Consider the following 17603-nt stretch of genomic DNA (forward strand, 5'->3'; position numbering starts at 1 on the left):
TTCCTGGCTGATGTTTTGGTCACTTTTGAATGCTGGCGGTGCTTTCACTCTAGTGGTAGCATGAGACGGAGTCTTCAACCCACACAAGTGGCTCAGGTAGTGCAGCTCATCCAGGATGGCACATCAATGCGAGCTGTGGCAAGAAGGTTTGCTGTGTCTGTCAGCGTAGTGTCCAGAGCATGGAGGCGCTACCAGGAGACAGGCCAGTACATCAGGAGACGTGGAGGAGGCCGTAGGAGGGCAACAACCCAGCAGCAGGACCGCTACCTCCGCCTTTGTGCAAGGAGGAGCAGGAGAAGCACTGCCAGAACCCTGCAAAATGACCTCCAGCAGGCCACAAATGTGCATGTGTCTGCTCAAACGGTCAGAAACAGACTCCATGAGGGTGGTATGAGGGCCCGACATCCACAGGTGGGGGTTGTGCTTACAGCCCAAAACCGTGCAGGACATTTGGCATTTGCCAGAGAACACCAAGATTGGCAAATTCACCACTGGCGCCCTGTGCTCTTCACAGATGAAAGCAGGTTCACACTGAGCACGTGACAGACGTGACAGAGTCTGGAGACGCTGTGGAGAACGTTCTGCTGCCTGCAACATCCTCCAGTATGACCGGTTTGGCGGTGGGTCAGTCATGGTGTGGGGTGGCATTTCTTTGGGGGGCCGCACAGCCCTCCATGTGCTCGCCAGAGGTAGCCTGACTGCCATTAGGTACCGAGATGAGATCCTCAGACCCCTTGTGAGACCATATGCTGGTGCGGTTGGCCCCGGGTTCCTCCTAATGCAAGACAATGCTAGACCTCATGTGGCTGGAGTGTGTCAGCAGTTCCTGCAAGAGGAAGGCATTGATGCTATGGACTGGCCCGCCCGTTCCCCAGACCTGAATCCAATGGAGCACATCTGGGACATCATGTCTCGCTCCATCCACCAACGCCACGTTGCACCACAGACTGTCCAGGAGTTGGCGGATGCTTTAGTCCAGGTCTGGGAGGAGATCCCTCAGGAGACCATCTGCCACCTCATCAGGAGCATGCCCAGGCGTTGTAGGGAGGTCATACAGGCACGTGGAGGCCACACACACTACTGAGCCTCATTTTGACTTGTTTTAAGGACATTACATCAAAGTTGGATCAGCCTGTAGTGTGGTTTTCCACTTTAATTTTGAGTGTGACTCCAAATCCAGACCTCCATGGGTTGATAAATTGGATTTCCATTGATTATTTTTGTGTGATTTTGTTGTCAGCACATTCAACTATGTAAAGAAAAAAGTATTTCATAAGATTATTTCTTTCATTCAGATCTAGGATGTGTTGTTTAAGTGTTCCCAGAATTTTTTTGAGCAGTGTATAATATCACCTGACATGTCTCTGTCCAATGAAATGAGGGGCTGAAGTGAGTGTGGCCCTTTGTCTGGGGGTGGAGCAGTTCTTTCAGGAAGCAAAGCTGCATGGGACACAGTACCATCTACTGGTAAGATAAAATCACTTTTTAACATGTTTAAATTGAAATAACTTTATATAAAAAAAATATGTGCATGAGTATGTAAAGAAGTATGTTTGATTTGTTTAAAGACTTATTTTGTTTTTATTCATATACTAAAACTGTTTTTTGGTTCTTTGCCTCAGGGCAACATTGTGCAGTTAAACCACTTTTGTTCGGGCAATATCATGCTACAGTGTATAGATGTCCTCGGATGCATAATTATGACCATAGTCAATGTTTTTCCTTTACTATCTACTGATACTTACAGGAAATGGACACAACATTTTATGGGTGGAAGGAACATCATCGAGCAGTTAGGGTCATTCCCTCTGACAGTGAGCTTGAGGAGAGTCAGGAAGAGTGGATACCCGAATCAGGTTTGAGAGACAATTAGGAGGTCAGGGGTCAGTTAGTAGTGTGTGTGTGTTTGTTTGCATGCATGTCAGTGGATGAATAAGGGTATATGACACATTCAAATGTATGCTTCCTGCTTTCTTTTTTAAAGGAGAATGCCTGTCTGTTGACAATGAGACTGAGGATGAAGATGTAGCAGAGGTTGATGTTCCACGCCTACCCCGGAGGAGAACACCCCACAATTCATACTTCAATGCTTACCCAGAATGGCAGGGCCTGCTTTCAAGATCTAATGATTTCATGTCCGCCCTCCAGTACTTCAAGCAGTTTTTCTCTGAACACATTCTGGAAGTTATTGTAGGGCAGTCAAATCTATATGCGATACAATGTAACGCAAACAAGCCCCTTAACCTCACTACAAAAGAATTGGAGCAGTTCCTGGGTATTGTGGAGTACATGTCATTGTTTGGTTTACCAGGCACCCGCATGTTTTGGAACAAAGTCTGCCGAGTGTCCCAAGTAGCTGTCACCATGATACTGAATAGATGGGAGGCCATCAAAAGTCCCTGGGGTTGACAGGTGGGATCGCAAGCGAAAGATGATCACCCAAGTCCCCTGCCCTGCTGTGGTGAAAGAATACAACAAGGATATGGGTGGGGTGGGTCTGCTTGACTAACTGATTGCACTGTACCGGAACAAAATCAGATCAAAGAAGTGGTACCACCGGCTGGTGTTCCACTTCCTGGATATGATAATCGTGACCACCTGGATGCTCTACTGAAGAGATTGTGAAGGCACTGGCATGAGAAAGAAGGACCAAATGAAGCTGTATACCTTCAAGTCATACATCGCTGAAGGCCTTTGCAAAATTGGAAAGAGTCTGGAGCACAAGAAAGGTCGTCCCAGTTCCACAATTGCTGGTGAGTATGAGGAGAAGAGGAGAAAAGGAACCGCTCCAATTCCAGTCCCTGATGTGCGCCTGGATGCCACAGCCCACTGGATGATTATGGATGAAAAGAAGGGAGATGCAAGGTACCAGGATGCACAGGTACACCAAACGCCAAGTGCTAGAAATGTGATGTCCACCTCTGTTTCACATCCACCAGCAACTGCTTCCTGAGGTTCCACACAGAATAGGAAATCAGAGTGTGCTTTGTCAAAAAGAGAAACAATAAACAAACAATAACCCACACAAACACGCATTCAGACACACTGAAACACACACACCGCACATATAGGCTAACCCCTCCACACACACAGTCATTTGAATGTTGGTTTATATGAAATGAGAAACATTTATACATGAGGTGTTAGTTGTAATTAGTAGTCATTTGTTTATTTGATTTTTTGATGTTTTTACTTGAAAGCTTCTAATTGTGATTGGTTGGAACTATTTGTGGTTGATGTTTGTAAAAATAAAACTTGTTCTAATGCATATATTGCTTGTTTTCCTTATTCCACTCATCATATCTACTAAAGAAAACCTTGGTGTTTCAGTATCCTCGTAGCACATTGTTGCCTCGAGGCAACAAACCAATATCTGGTTGGGGGGGGCGACAAATTTTATGAGGGTTATTTTGTCAGGGACCCCCAAGCTCCCCAAAAATTGGATGAAGTATTTTTTTCCCCCCCAAAATAAAAAGTTATCCCATAGAGGGTTAAAATGGCATCTGTTTGATTTCATATATTTATCTGCAAGGCACTACTGAAGGTAACCCAGACTGTGGAAAGCTGAGGTAAACAAAGCGGTACTTCTCCTGGCAGCCACTTGGTGTCAGTAGTTACAAAGGAAACACTAGAAAGTGATCTGTCCAAAGGAAGCTGGGCTGCTCAGCATCCTTCTTCCATAGTAGCTCAGATAGTTATATTCAAACATGACAGAGAGACCTGGTCCAAAAACCAACCATATACCACCTGCCCTATCCTCTACCACCTGCCCTATCCCCTACCACCTGCCTTATCCTCTACCACCTGCCCTATCCCCTACCACCTGCCCTATGCCCTACCACCTGCCTTATCCTCTACCACCTGCCCTATCCCCTACCACCTGCCTTATCCCCTACCACCTGCCCTATCCCCTACCACCTGCCTTATCCCCTACCACCTGCCCTATCCCCTACCACCTGCCCTATCCCCTACCACCTGCCTTATCCCCTACCACCTGCCCTATTCCCTTACCACCTGCCTTATCCCCTACCACCTGCCTTATCCCCTACCACCTGCCCTATCCCCTACCACCTGCCCTATCCTCTACCACCTGCCTTATCCCCTACCACCTGCCCTATCCCCTACCACCTGCCCTATCCCCTACCACCTACCCTATCCCCTACCACCTGCTTATCCCCTACCACCTGCCCTACCACCTGCCCTATCCCCTACCACCTGCCCTATCCCCTACCACGTGCCTTATCCCCTACCACCTGCCCTATCCTCTACCACCTGCCTTATCCCCTACCACCTGCCTTATCCCCTACCACCTGCCCTATCCCCTACCACCTGCCCTATCCCCTACCACGTGCCTTATCCCCTACCACCTGCCCTACCACCTGCCCTAGCCCCTACCACCTGCCCTACCACCTGCCCTACCACCTGCCCTAGCCCCTACCACCTGCCCTACCACCTGCCCTAGCCCCTACCACCTGCCCTACCACCTGCCTTATCCCCAACCTTTCTGTGTTATCAGAAACAAACTGCATAGAGAGCAATATGGCGTTGGCAGGGGCTCCCCTAAACCCCTTTATCTAATATCCTTCTTCTGGCTCTAAACGATCAAAATAAAGAAAGTCGCACACTCCATGTATAAACTCCCAATGGGTATTTAACAACGTTTCGGCATCACTGTGCCTTCCTCAAGGTGATGTCATGAATACTTCAACCAGGTTATGTAGACACACAGTACAGTCAGTGTAACCAATGACAGTAGTGAGGGGTGTGTCATAATGATGAAGTTAATTAAAATGAATTAGTGAAACTGTTAAAAAATACTATATGGTATATTAAATATATTACGCTATAGTTATCATATAGAAACATAATGGAATATAGTACATCATATTCGCATCAACATACATTATTGCTTCATTCAATTTCACATAATTTTGTATTTCATTTTTGTTACATTTCATCTTTTGGTTAAACCTTAATGTATAATGAACATCATCAACAGGGGAACATATTAGGTGTACGCTAATAAACTGTAGAAATAGTTTTGACATTTAGAACACTTGTTCATAAAGGAAAAATGTGTTAATTCTCTCGTCTCTACTCAGGTTCTCATAAGATTTGTGTTTCTGTTTGTCTTTCAGTAAGTCACCTACATCATTTTCAACAATCCTACAGAAGGTTTTTATGGAGGCATTACGTTTGGGGGGGAGGTACAAATGAACTTTTTGCTCTAAATGTGGTTCTCTCAGAGTTCTCAGGTTCCTCAGCTGGGTTAATGGCTCCATCTCCTCCTTGACTCACAGTAGGACAGGTAAGTCTATTCATTAGCATGGTAGACCGATGTATACATCTCACTGAGGATGACATTTCAACTGGAGTCATGTAAATTTCACTCACCAAAGAACTCACGCAATCTCAGAATACAGAAAAACTTGAATAGATCTATTTGGACATCAAAGTCATTAATGTCTTCAGTGGGTACAAATGATAACCTCTTATTGAGAACACTGTGGTGAGCTGATGTCAGGGTCATAACCCCTTATTGAGAACACTGAGGTGAGCTGATGTCAGGGTCATAACCCCTTATTGAGAACACTGAGGTGAGCTGATGTCAGGGTCATAACCCCTTATTGAGAGCACTGAGGTGAGCTGATGTCAGGGTCATAACCCCTTATTGAGAACACTGAGGTGAGCTGATGTCAGGGTCATAACCTCTTATTGAGAACACTGAGGTGAGCTGATGTCAGGGTTATAACCCCTTATTGAGAACACTGAGGTGAGCTGATGTCAGGGTCATAACCTCTTATTGAGAACACTGAGGTGAGCTGATGTCAGGGTCATAACCTCTTATTGAGAACACTGAGAAGAGCTTATGTCAGGGTCATAACCTCTTATTGAGAACACTGAGATGAGCTGATGTCAGGGTCATAACCTCTTATTGAGAACACTGAGGTGAGCTGATGTCAGGGTCATAACCCCTTATTGAGAACACTGAGGTGAGCTGATGTCAGGGTCATAACCTCTTATTGAGAACACTGAGGTGAGCTGATGTCAGGGTCATAACCTCTTATTGAGAACACTGAGGTGAGCTGATGTCAGGGTCATAACCTCTTATTGAGAACACTGAGGTGAGCTGATGTCAGGGTCATAACCCCTTATTGAGAACACTGAGGTGAGCTGATGTCAGGGTCATAACCTCTTATTGAGAACACTGAGGTGAGCTGATGTCAGGGTCATAACCTCTTATTGAGAACACTGTGGTGAGCTGATGTCAGGGTCATAACCCCTTATTGAGAACACTGTGGTGAGCTGATGTCAGGGTCATAACCCCTTATTGAGAACACTGTGGTGAGCTGATGTCAGGGTCATAACCCCTTATTGAGAACACTGAGGTGAGCTGATGTCAGGGTCATAACCCCTTATTGAGAACACTGAGGTGAGCTGATGTCAGGGTCATAACCTCTTATTGAGAGCACTGAGGTGAGCTGATGTCAGGGTCATAACCTCTTATTGAGAACACTGAGGTGGGCTGATGTCAGGGTCATAACCTCTTATTGAGAACACTGAGGTGAGCTGATGTCAGGGTCATAACCTCTTATTGAGAACACTGAGATGAGCTGATGTCAGGGTCATAACCCCTTATTGAGAACACTGAGGTGAGCGGACATCAGGGTCTTACTTGATCAGCAGAAGACATCTAGCTCTTGTTGGACTGGGGGCCGTCCTGGGTGGTAGCGGGGTGGTAGTAGATTTCTTCTTCCCCCGACGTATGTGTCAAACCCTCTTACGTGCTGGGGGTGTTGGCCTCGACGTTGTCCTCGGTGTCCCCGCCCTCTGATGTAGAGGAGCCAGAGTTAGCGCTGTCTTCTGGCTCTGACATTAAAGACTTACCTGGATAAAAATAATGACTTACCTGGATAAAGAAACTTACCTGGATAAATAAAGATTATAATAATAAGTACATACTCATAAAGAACTGGACTGGTGAAAGCATATTAGGCCTAGATGAAAGAGAGGAGACAAGGTGTGTTTGTGAGAGAGAGAGAGAGAGAGAGGGAGAGAGAGAGGGAGAGGGGGGATGTGTGAGAGAGAGAGAGAGAGAGAGAGAGAGAGAGAGAGAGAGGGGGGGGGAAGTGTGTGTGTGAGAGAGAGAGGGAGAGGGGGGGTGTGAGAGAGATAGAGAGGGAGAGAGAGAAAGAGAGAGAGAGGGAGAGAGAGAAAGAGAGAGAGAGAGGGGGATGTGTGTGTGTGTGAGAGAGAGAGAGAGAGAGAGAGAGAGAGAGAGAGAGAGAGAGAGAGTGAGGGGGGATGTGTGTGAGAGAGAGAGGGAGAGAGAGGGAGAGAGAGCGGGAGAGAGAGAGAGAGAGGGGGGATGTGTGTGTGTGTGTGAGAGAGAGAGAGAGAGAGGGAGAGAGAGAGAGCGAGAGAGGGGGGGAATGTGTGTGTGTGTGTGTGTGAGAGAGAGAGAGAGAGAGAGAGAGAGAGAGAGAGAGGGAGAGAGACAGAGGGGGGGGGGGAATGTGTGTGTGTGTGTGTGTGTGTGTGTGTGTGTGTGTGTGTGTGTGTGTGTGTGTGAGAGAGAGAGAGAGAGAGAGAGAGAGAGAGAGAGAGAGAGGTAATATGTGTGTGTGTACAGTTCCAGTAAGCCATCAGAGTTGATTCTGTGTCAGGGCAGGTTTGAATATGTACATGTGCACCGCATCTCACATCGTGAACTGAAATCCCAGGAGTCAGTTCTGCTGATATGGCAGTGTGTGTGTGCGTGTTTGTGTGCATGTGAACAGTAAAGGTTGGGTACGGCTTGCCTCCATCACGTGAGCTTCATGTCAATGTCCACCTGGTTCTCTGCATCTCCTCTGGCACAGTATCAAGAGCAGTACACTACATATACAAAAGTATGTGGACACCCCTTCAAATTAGTGGAATTAGCTATTTCAGCCACACCTGTTGCTGACAGGTATATAAAATCAAGCACACATCCATGCCATCGCCATAGACAAACACTGGCAGTAGAATGACCTTACTGAAGAGCTCAGTGACTTTCAACATGGCACCGTCACGTTGAATAGGATGCCACCTTTCCAACAAGTCAGTTTGTAAAATTTCTGCCCTGCTAAAGCTGCCCTGGTCAACTGTAAGTGCTGTTATTATGAAGTGGAAATGTCTAGGAGCAACAACGGCTCAGCCGCGAAGCGGTAGGCCACACAAGCTCACAGAATGGGAACGCAGAATGTTGAAGCGCGTAGCGCATAAAAATCGAAAGTCCTCGGTTCCAACACTCTCTTCCAAGTTCCAAACTGCCTCTGGAAGCAACAGAACTGTTAGTCCGGAGCTTCATGAAATGGGTTTCCATGGCCGAGCAGCCGCACACAAGCCTAAGATCACCGTGCGCAATGCCAAGCATCAGCTGGAGTGGTGTAAAGCTCAAACGCTATTTGACTCTGTAACGGTGGAAATGCGTTCTTTGGTGTAATGAATCACACTTCACCATCTAGCAGTTTGATGGACTAATCTGGGTTTGGTGCCTGCCAGCAGAACTCTGCCTGTCCCGATGCATTGTGCTAACTGTGAAGTTTGGTGGAGGAGGAATAATGGTCTGGGGCTGTTTTTCATGATTCAGGCTAGGCCTCTTAGTTCCAGTGAAGGAAATCTTAATGCTAGAGCATACAATGACATTCTAGATGATTCTATGCTTCCAACTTTGTAGCAACAGTTTGGAGAAGGCCCTTTCCCACTTAGCATGACAATGCCCCCGTGGACAAAGCGAGGTCCATACAGAAATGGTTTGTCGAGATCAGTTGACTGGACTGCACAAAGCCCTGACCTCAACCCCATCGAACACCTTTGAGATGAATTGGAACGCAGACTGCGAGCCAGGCCTAATCGCCCAACATCAGTGCCTGACCTCACTAATGCTCTTGTGGCTGAATGGAAGCAAGTCCCCGCAGCAATGTTCCAACATTTAGTGTAAAGCATTCCCAGAAGAGTGGAGGCTATTATAGCAGCAAAGGGGGACCAACTCCATATTAATGCACATGATTTTGTAATGAAATGTTCGATGAACAGGTGTCCACATACTTTAGGTCATGTAGTGTAACTCTTCTCTGTGTTTCAGGTTTGGGGAAGGTCCTTGACATTTGAAATGTGTATTTTGATATGATCAGTGGGATAGCCTGTGTTCATAGGTTTGAGTGTTAGATGTTTGATTCTGGAAATCCAATTCCATCAAAACAATTGTTCTCTGCATCTTTCATAGTTCAACAGGATCTACTTTAACAAACAACGACCTGGGGATGATGTGCAGTGGGGAGGCAATTTAAATGTACGCTACTCATATGTAACCCTAATGATTCTGATAAGTTGTGAATGAGTCTGATAATAAGTTCTGAATATCTCCCTTCTTCTTATCCATATCTAGTCCATGACATGCGGAGCCCATTTGTTACATAAGTGATACAGTAGACATGATAGCCCAGTAACAGCAGACGTCTCTTTAGTACCAGTCAGCGGTCCACTGAGACGACGGAAAAGGTTTGGAAGACAAGGGAGAGGGATGCGGTTGCTATTGGAGATCTTGACTGCATGACGTCATGGGAGGGCGTCGTGGGAGGGACCTAATCGTGTGTGAGAGAGCGAGAGAGAGAGAGGGAAGAGAGAAATGATAGATAGATGGAGGGAGGGGGAAAAGGTATTGAGGAGTAAGACGGGTAGTATCATTGACATCAACCAGCAGTGTTTAAAGCTACCCGACCGGAGATGGTCCCCCGACACACGAGCGCAGAGTAGCGGTCCTGTAGGGCTTCTGAGAAGCGAGAGGAAGCTTGCGTTCCCTGCGGAAAAGTAAAACCTTTCTGAGGAGCTCAGCTGTCAAATGGGATTATTATTTCTATCCGGGGTTCAAGGGAAACTGCCATCTGAAAGTCCATCCACATGAATTTATCCGACCGAAAAGAAGACAGAACATTCACTTTCCCTATTAAGGTAAATATAAATAGATTTAAAAAAGAGGTTGTTTTGCAATATGCACGAGTAATTAATACATTTTCTTTATTTATTATTGAGCACCGCGCCCTGATCGTTAATTCACACCTCGACCGGCTGTTTGGCTGTTGTTCTATATTAGACATAAGTTATGGGTACATTTTGATATCTCTTTCGAACACCCTTGTTTGGTGTTGTTTTTGGTTACTTGTGACTTTGAATGCAACTGGGTGAGCTTGGGTTTTCTGATTGAGAATAATATAATATGCCGGTTGTCGTCGGCGGTAGCCAGCCCTCTTGCCACCCAGCTTCTCGCCTTCTCCTCATCACAGAGGCTTCATGAGCGACCCCTCTCTAGCTGGCAAGTAGCGACATGTCGCCCCTTTGTTCCTCTTTAGTTTGTTGCGTCGGTCATCATGGAAGAGTGACCAATTTTCTGTATTCTTTATTTTATTGTTATTAACCAATTTGAGCCTATATTATAGGTACGGGGTTTTCTCCACTGTAGGCTATAGGCCTTTATCGAGGGTCGACCATCCAATTGCCATAAATCGGGCGATGTCATGACACCAGGTGGCGAGGCGGATGGACCGTTTAGAGACTACTCTACAGACCATGGAGTCGCTTCGTCTATTAGGAACCTGCTTCTCCCTTTAGCGTTGTTGCAAAAAACATGAAATATTCATTATGTTTTACCCATTTGTTAATATTATGTGTTGACGCATTTAAAACCCTATAAAACCAAATTAAATGCGAGCACCCTTTCAGGAACCATCTAGGCTACAGAAATGTTTTGCTGGTTTCGATTTACCTTGACACATTTTCTCAGGGTTTGTTTGCTTAGACAAAACCAAGCACACGTTTAATACATTCATTAACCACCATGCTTTTCTTGTTGTTTTAATTGCTTATTTCACCGTACAGACAGGCCTTCTGGCAGCAGTTTGAATAGATCAGATCCGAGTGGAGGCCTAATTGTTTTGTTTGTGTATTTCTCTCAACACAGATGCTCTCTCCATCCCCTGGGAGGCATCATGTGTAGGCTGGTTTTCATTCCAACCAATTGCCACATCCCTAATTGCTTCAAATCACACCCATGCACCCATTCATATTTAATGAGTTTATCAGTCATTTAAAACTGATAGATATTTACTAAACATTTATACCTGGCTAATGAGACCAATATGACCTGCCAGAGTAGGGCCTTCTTTTCTCTCTTCCCCCAAAGGTTAAGACAAATCTCAGCCACATGAAGTTAACCCACTGGACACAGACGTCAGTTCACAGCATCTATTCCACGTCGTTCAACATAATTTCATTGAAATGATTTGGAAACAGCCATGATTCAACCAACGTGTGTCCAGTGTTAACCTACTCAGACAGATACAGGGTCGACTGCTACACGCAGCTGCTGAAACCATGGTTTCTGTGTAGGCCTGGGTCTTGGACTGGGCCTGAAGAACTTGGGTCTGGTTCCCGGTAGACCTCAGACAGTATAACATATTCACCAATCCTGTGCAAGAAACCTGAGAAGCAACACACTATACCAAGCAGGCAGAATTGGATTTGAATCAAAAGAAAAAATCAATTTCCAATTTTAGTTTTCTCTCAATCAGTTGTCTTCACAAAAGGCTTCAATCTTTTGTTCATTTCCACGTCAGCTGCTCTATCAGATTAGCATCAAAAGCATGCCAATGTTGACGTGACGAGTGAGCCCTGTGGGAAAGCTTTGATTTCTGGTCTTGCTGCTGTGTTTTTCCAGATGCTGGCAGGCAGTATTGATTCAAACACAGCAGAACAAACTGTTCTATTTATGTTCTTCCTCTCCATGTTGTCTTTCAGTCCTGTGGGCTGTTGCTGGTCAGTAAGAGCCCTGTTAGCCAATGCCCTGGTTATCTGCAACCCTAGGCCTTGTGCATCTCAGCGGCACCAATGTGAGGGGACGTGAGTCAAGACACTATAATAGGAGGATACTTGTCTGTTGTGCAGTTTATCTAGAGGATCATCCAGAGGACTCTCATTGCAGCTTTCAAGATTGAGCGATCCTGCCCTTGGTTAGCATACCACATTGACCACTGCCATGTGAGTTTGTAGATTTGTTTCCAGGTGAAACCAACGACTGCCTGATATCCCTAGAGTAAAGAGTGGAAGAGCTAGTCATTTGCATACTCAGAACATCTGTACCAGTGGAGGCTGCTGAGAGGAGGACGGCTCATAGTAATGTCTGGAAGAGTAAATGGAATGGCATCAAACGCATAGAAACCATTACCACGAGCCTGTCCTCCCCAATTAAAGTACCACCAACCTCCTGTGATCTGTACTTCCATCCCAAACGTGGATGTAGCATTTACTGGCATAACTTTTTCCACATCTCCACAGGACCGGCCTGGTAGATGAGAGGAGAAGAGAGGAGAACCACATATAGTACCAGTCAAAAGTTTGGACACACCTACTGATTCAAAGGTTTTTCTTTATTTTTACTATTTTCTACATTGTAGATTAATAGTAAAGACATCAAAACTATGAAATAACACATGGAATCATGTACTAACCAAAAAAGTGTTAAATAAATCAAAATATATTTTAGGTTCTTCAAAGTATAGAAATGCATTCCAGGTGACTACCTCATGAAGCTGGTTGAGAGAATGCCAAGAGTGTGCAAAGCTGTCATCAAGGCAAAGGGTGGCTACTTTGAAGAATCTCAAATATAAAATATATTTTGATTTGTTTAACACTTTTTTGGTTACTGCATGATTCCATGTGTTATTTCATAGTTTTGATGTCTTCACTATTATTCTACAATGTAGAAAATAGTAAAAATAAAGACAACCCCTTGTCCAAACGTTGGACTGGTACTGTATATAATAGATATATGTATAAAATAATAATAATATAGAGTAATATAAAGCTGTGAGATGGGTTGTGGTTTGACTGATGCCTTTCTCTAGATGAATCAGAGATTGTGATGTGTCAGCACGAATGAAAAATTCACACTTCTTCGCTCTACTTCTCCTCTACCTCTCCTATTTCTCTCCCTCCTCTACCTCTCTCTCCTATTTCTCTACCTCTCTCTCCTATTTCTCTACCTCTCTCTCCTATTTCTCTCCTATTTCTCTACCTCTCTCTCCTATTTCTCTCCCTCCTCTCTACCTCTCTCTCCTATTTCTCTCCCTCCTCTCTACCTCTCTCTCCTATTTCTCTCCCTCCTCTCTACCTCTCTCTCCTATTTCTCTCCCTCCTCTACCTTTCTGTCTGCTTTCTACCTCTTTTTCTCCTGTCTCCTCTCCTTTCTGTGCTCTCCTGTTCTTTTCCTCTCTCCTCTCCTCTTTCTATCTCTTCCATTTCCTCTCTCTCCTTTTGTCTCTTCCCTCCCTCTCCTCTTCCTCTGTCCCCTCTCTCCCTCTCCTCTCCATTCTACTGTCTCCCAATCTCCTCCGTCTCCCCATCTCCTCTCCAATACATTTAGTCCATTAGGCTCCATTATGCCATTTTTTGCATTATTCTCTTCCTGTTCTCAGATCTTCATTCTAGCTCTGTAGATGACAAGGCAAAGTAGATGTTAATGTGTTGATTTGCAGCCCAATAGGAAATCCTCTGAAGTTGAAGTAGTAAAGAGGCTGGCTGAGGTGCTGTTGCTGCTATGTCCCTGAGTGACAGCAGTTATAAAGGATGGGGGAGATTGAGTAACAAGATGGCTGACATGATAGAAACTGGCAAACAGGCTCATCAGACCTGGAATGAAGGCTGAGGTAGGCAAGTTGTGGAATGGTCTGGGATGTTTAGTTGTAGAATGTGTGTTTAGTTTTGGGAAAAGAAGGTTTTGGACAAGAGCATAAGCTTCCTTGGTTTTGGGCTATAGAACAAGGCTATTTTCGTTGTACAAAGAAAAGAAAATCGTCTTTGTGATTGAGAATCCCTTTTTGGCTTGAGTAAGGCTAGTAAAGTCATTCATGTCTCCTGGATGGCTGGCGAGAAAGAGAAAATGAATCAGTGTATCCAGACATGAATGACTTTTGTTGAAATCTGTCCATGTTAATGCTTTGACCTCGACTGTATCACTATCAGATATGGGCTATGGCTACTGCTGTCTGTCTGTACATTACTATTTCATATTTCATATCCCTGTTGGGCTGGGCAGCGGACCGTGCACAGACCTTTCAGGGAGCAGGTGCTCAAAATGTAAATTTGACGTCATCACGATGACTTGGGTGTAGTGGGTTCAGAACAACAACAAAAACTGTATAGAAAAAAACAATGAAACCACGACACAAAGGGCATTTGGCGAGTGGGAGGGCAAGGAGACAGGTGCTCGGGCACAGGTACACCCTATCTGTACACTTGCCTGCTGGGCAGATTTCAATTATGACTCTATTTGCATAGCATCACCTCTCACGACTCCAGAAGGTCAGCGGGATAGCGATCATTTGGGGACTGCAGGTGTGGCGGGGGAGTGTGATGTGTGTGTGTGTGTGTGTGTGTCTGAGAGACCAAGGGTATGTAGCTTTCTCACTCATCAAGACACTGTGTTCAAATCTAGGCCTCAAAGGGATGAAATTAGCTGTAAACAAGGTGATGGATGGTTGGCTGTGTTTCTGACGTGTTGTACCATAACAAGACAGTGTGATAACATCCCATTATTCAGTCTGGTGGTAGATTAGTTGGTACGGCTGGATGAGACGTCTGGCTATTGTGAAGATGGGGGGGCGATTTGTCAGTCTGTTATCTTTGGCAACTCTTTCATTTGTCACAGACACACACTTGCCCGCACGGACACGCACACACGCACGCACCACGCACGCGCAAATGGCCGCTAGGACAAACACACAACAACTCACACACAGCACAGACACACATACGCACAAACACAAACTTGCACAGCCACAAGGGCACACGCTAACACTTTCTCCGTATCCCTCTTAGTGACAGGCATGGCAGCACCATGGAGGACAATCTCTGTTTTTCTACTCCATTACTTTGGCTTTCAATTCCATTCACATCTTTATTGTCCCTCAAGGCGAAACTCATTTGGCGTCACAAATCTCATCTCCATCAGGAGCCAATGCAATGAATGGCTTGTTACCAGTATAATTGCTCAAGATGGCTACACTGGAAGACAGTCCAATGCATTTATCCTCTGTGTGGAGTTGGAATTAGAATTCATCTTGATAATGTTGGAATACTCGTATTCATCATTGTATTATTGTCATATCTGTTGGCAGACATGAAAAAGGTTTAGCAGCACATACATTTCTTGCCTTCCTCTCCTGAGGATTAAAGGTTGCTGTTTGGGGGGGGGTTTCTCCAGAGAGAAAAATAATGTTAGCCTGGGTGCCAGTCTGTTTCTGCTTTAGCGATGATAGCGACATCATTTGCAAAAGCACAAACAGGTCTGGGACCAGGCTACAATGGCATCAGTGTGGTTCTTTATTTTTGCGTGGCCATGTAGCCAGCAGCACCAGAGGTAATTAGATCTCAGAGGAGAGGACAGGGGTCATGTGACCAGGCCTAGCCCGGTCACCATGCCAGTGTGTGTACTCAGGAGGGACAGAACTGGATAAAAATACAAATGTTATCCCGAGGAATGATTACACAGAATGGCGATGACTAAGGTTTTACAATTAGAAGAATCTAAATCTAGCCTGCAGGATCCCGACAGCAGAGGCCAAAAACACTAATGAATGAATTAGGCTGCTGCCAACACATTGCATATAAAATATGTATTGATGAAATGCTTACTTACAGCTTACATACAGTACATTGAGAATAAGTATTCCAGGCATCACTTTATCAATAGATAGATGGATTATTATATTCCTATGGTTGTTTCAAGCACATCACAGGACATACCGTCAGCTGAACGGTATTACAGTGCCTGTCTGATGAATGACTTTTCCTCTTCCTGAAGAGCTAGAGATGTGTCTTACTAATGACATGAAAGTAAATCATGATGACGAAGACGAAGGTTGTCAGGGAACTTCTATCACTCTTTCTTCTCCTCCTCCAGAAGCTGCTTCACTAATTGGCTGCTGTTGCTCCTGTCAGGCAGCAGCGTCTCAGGTTTCACTATGTGGCTCGCTTGATTGGCTTTTAATCGTTCATTTGCTCGGAGAGGAGAGGAGAGGAGGAGAGGAGAGGAGAGGAGGGCTGACGGAGAGGAGAGGAGAGGAGGGCTGACGGAGAGGAGAGGAGAGGAGGGCTGACGGAGAGGAGAGGAGAGGAGGGCTGACAGAGAGGAGAGGAGGGCTGACAGAGAGGAAAGGAGAGGAGAGGAGGGCTGACGGAGAGGAGGGCTGAGAGAGAGGAGAGGAGGGCTGACAGAGAGGAGAATGTATAACCATATTAGAGACACATATTTCCCTCAGATTACAGACACACAAAGAATTAAAAAACAAACCCCGTTTTGATAAACTTCTATATCTACTGGGTGAAATATCACAGTGTGCCATCATAGCAGCAAGATTTGTGACCACAAGAAAAGGGCAACCAGTGAAGAACAAACACCATTGTAAATACGGCCCATGTTTGTTTATTTATTTTCCCTTTTGTACTTTAACTATTTGTACATCATTACAACACTGTATATAGACATAATATTGATTGATGTACATTGATGTAGATAGAACATACAGTTTGTACTGTAGCTACTGCATCCAGTTTGGATGGAGGTTTCTGGCAGTAAAAATAGGTTTTATTGTCACGTACACCAGATGAGTGCAGTAAAATGTGTTGTTTTACAGGGTGAGCGATAGTATTACAGCACCTCTGAAGCAAATTAGGGTTAAGTGCCTTGCTCAAGGGCGCTTCAACACATTTCCCCCCTTGTCGGCTATGGTTTTCAAACCAGCGACCTTTCAGCTACTGGCCCAACGCTCTAACCGCTAGGCTATCTGCCGCCCATACAGGTGTACCTGTACCTGCCGCCCATACAGGTGTACATGTGCCTGCCGCCCATACAGGTGTACCTGTGCCTGCCGCCCATACAGGTGTACATGTGCCTGCCGCCCATACAGGTGTACATGTACCTGCCGCCCATACAGGTGTACATGTGCCTGCCGCCCATACAGGTGTACCTGTACCTGCCGCCCATACAGGTGTACCTGTGCCTGCCGCCCATACAGGTGTACCTGTACCTGCCGCCCATACAGGTGTACCTGTACCTGCCGCCCATACAGGTGTACCTGTACCTGCCGCCCATACAGGTGTACCTGTACCTGCCGCCCATACAGGTGTACCTGTACCTGCCGCCCATACAGGTGTACCTGTACCTGCCGCCCATACAGGTGTACCTGTACCTGCCGCCCATACAGGTGTACCTGTACCTGCCGCCCATACAGGTGTACCTGTACCTGCCGCCCATGGATAAAGGTTTGTGGCAGGCTCATATATGCTAATTGAGCAGTGAATTGACAAGGTCATCAGGCTGCTTAATGAACCAATGAACAGAGAGACAGACCAAGAGCCTGTTTTAATGATAGAGACAGCAGGGATGGATGTGGATGTTGACAGGTCTGAAGTGTTCTTCTGGTTGTCGGTGGGGAGATTTGCCTGTTTCTCTCTGTTAAAACTGTTTATGCCAGAGAAAGTGATGTTTAGTCTGAGGAATTAGCATCATCTCTCTCTGTCAG

General features: G+C 45.6%; 1 protein-coding gene across 8 annotated transcripts in view; it reads left to right on the forward strand.

Annotated features, from left to right (window-relative positions):
* Positions 1–9657: 9657 nt before the first annotated feature.
* LOC115157389 (receptor-type tyrosine-protein phosphatase S) overlaps positions 9658–17603 on the forward strand; it is a 122704-nt gene continuing 114758 nt past the window's right edge. For 7 of the 8 annotated variants that reach the window (XM_029705589.1, XM_029705594.1, XM_029705588.1 and 4 more), the window contains exon 1: positions 9660–9978. The gene's annotated coding sequence lies outside the window, so the exon portion shown is untranslated. Of the gene's footprint in view, positions 9979–17603 lie in introns of all 8 variants that reach the window. The other variant, XM_029705593.1, reaches the window with a different exon arrangement.

The sequence above is a fragment of the Salmo trutta genome, chromosome 21 (assembly GCF_901001165.1).
Source record: "Salmo trutta chromosome 21, fSalTru1.1, whole genome shotgun sequence".
NCBI lineage: Eukaryota > Metazoa > Chordata > Actinopteri > Salmoniformes > Salmonidae > Salmo > Salmo trutta.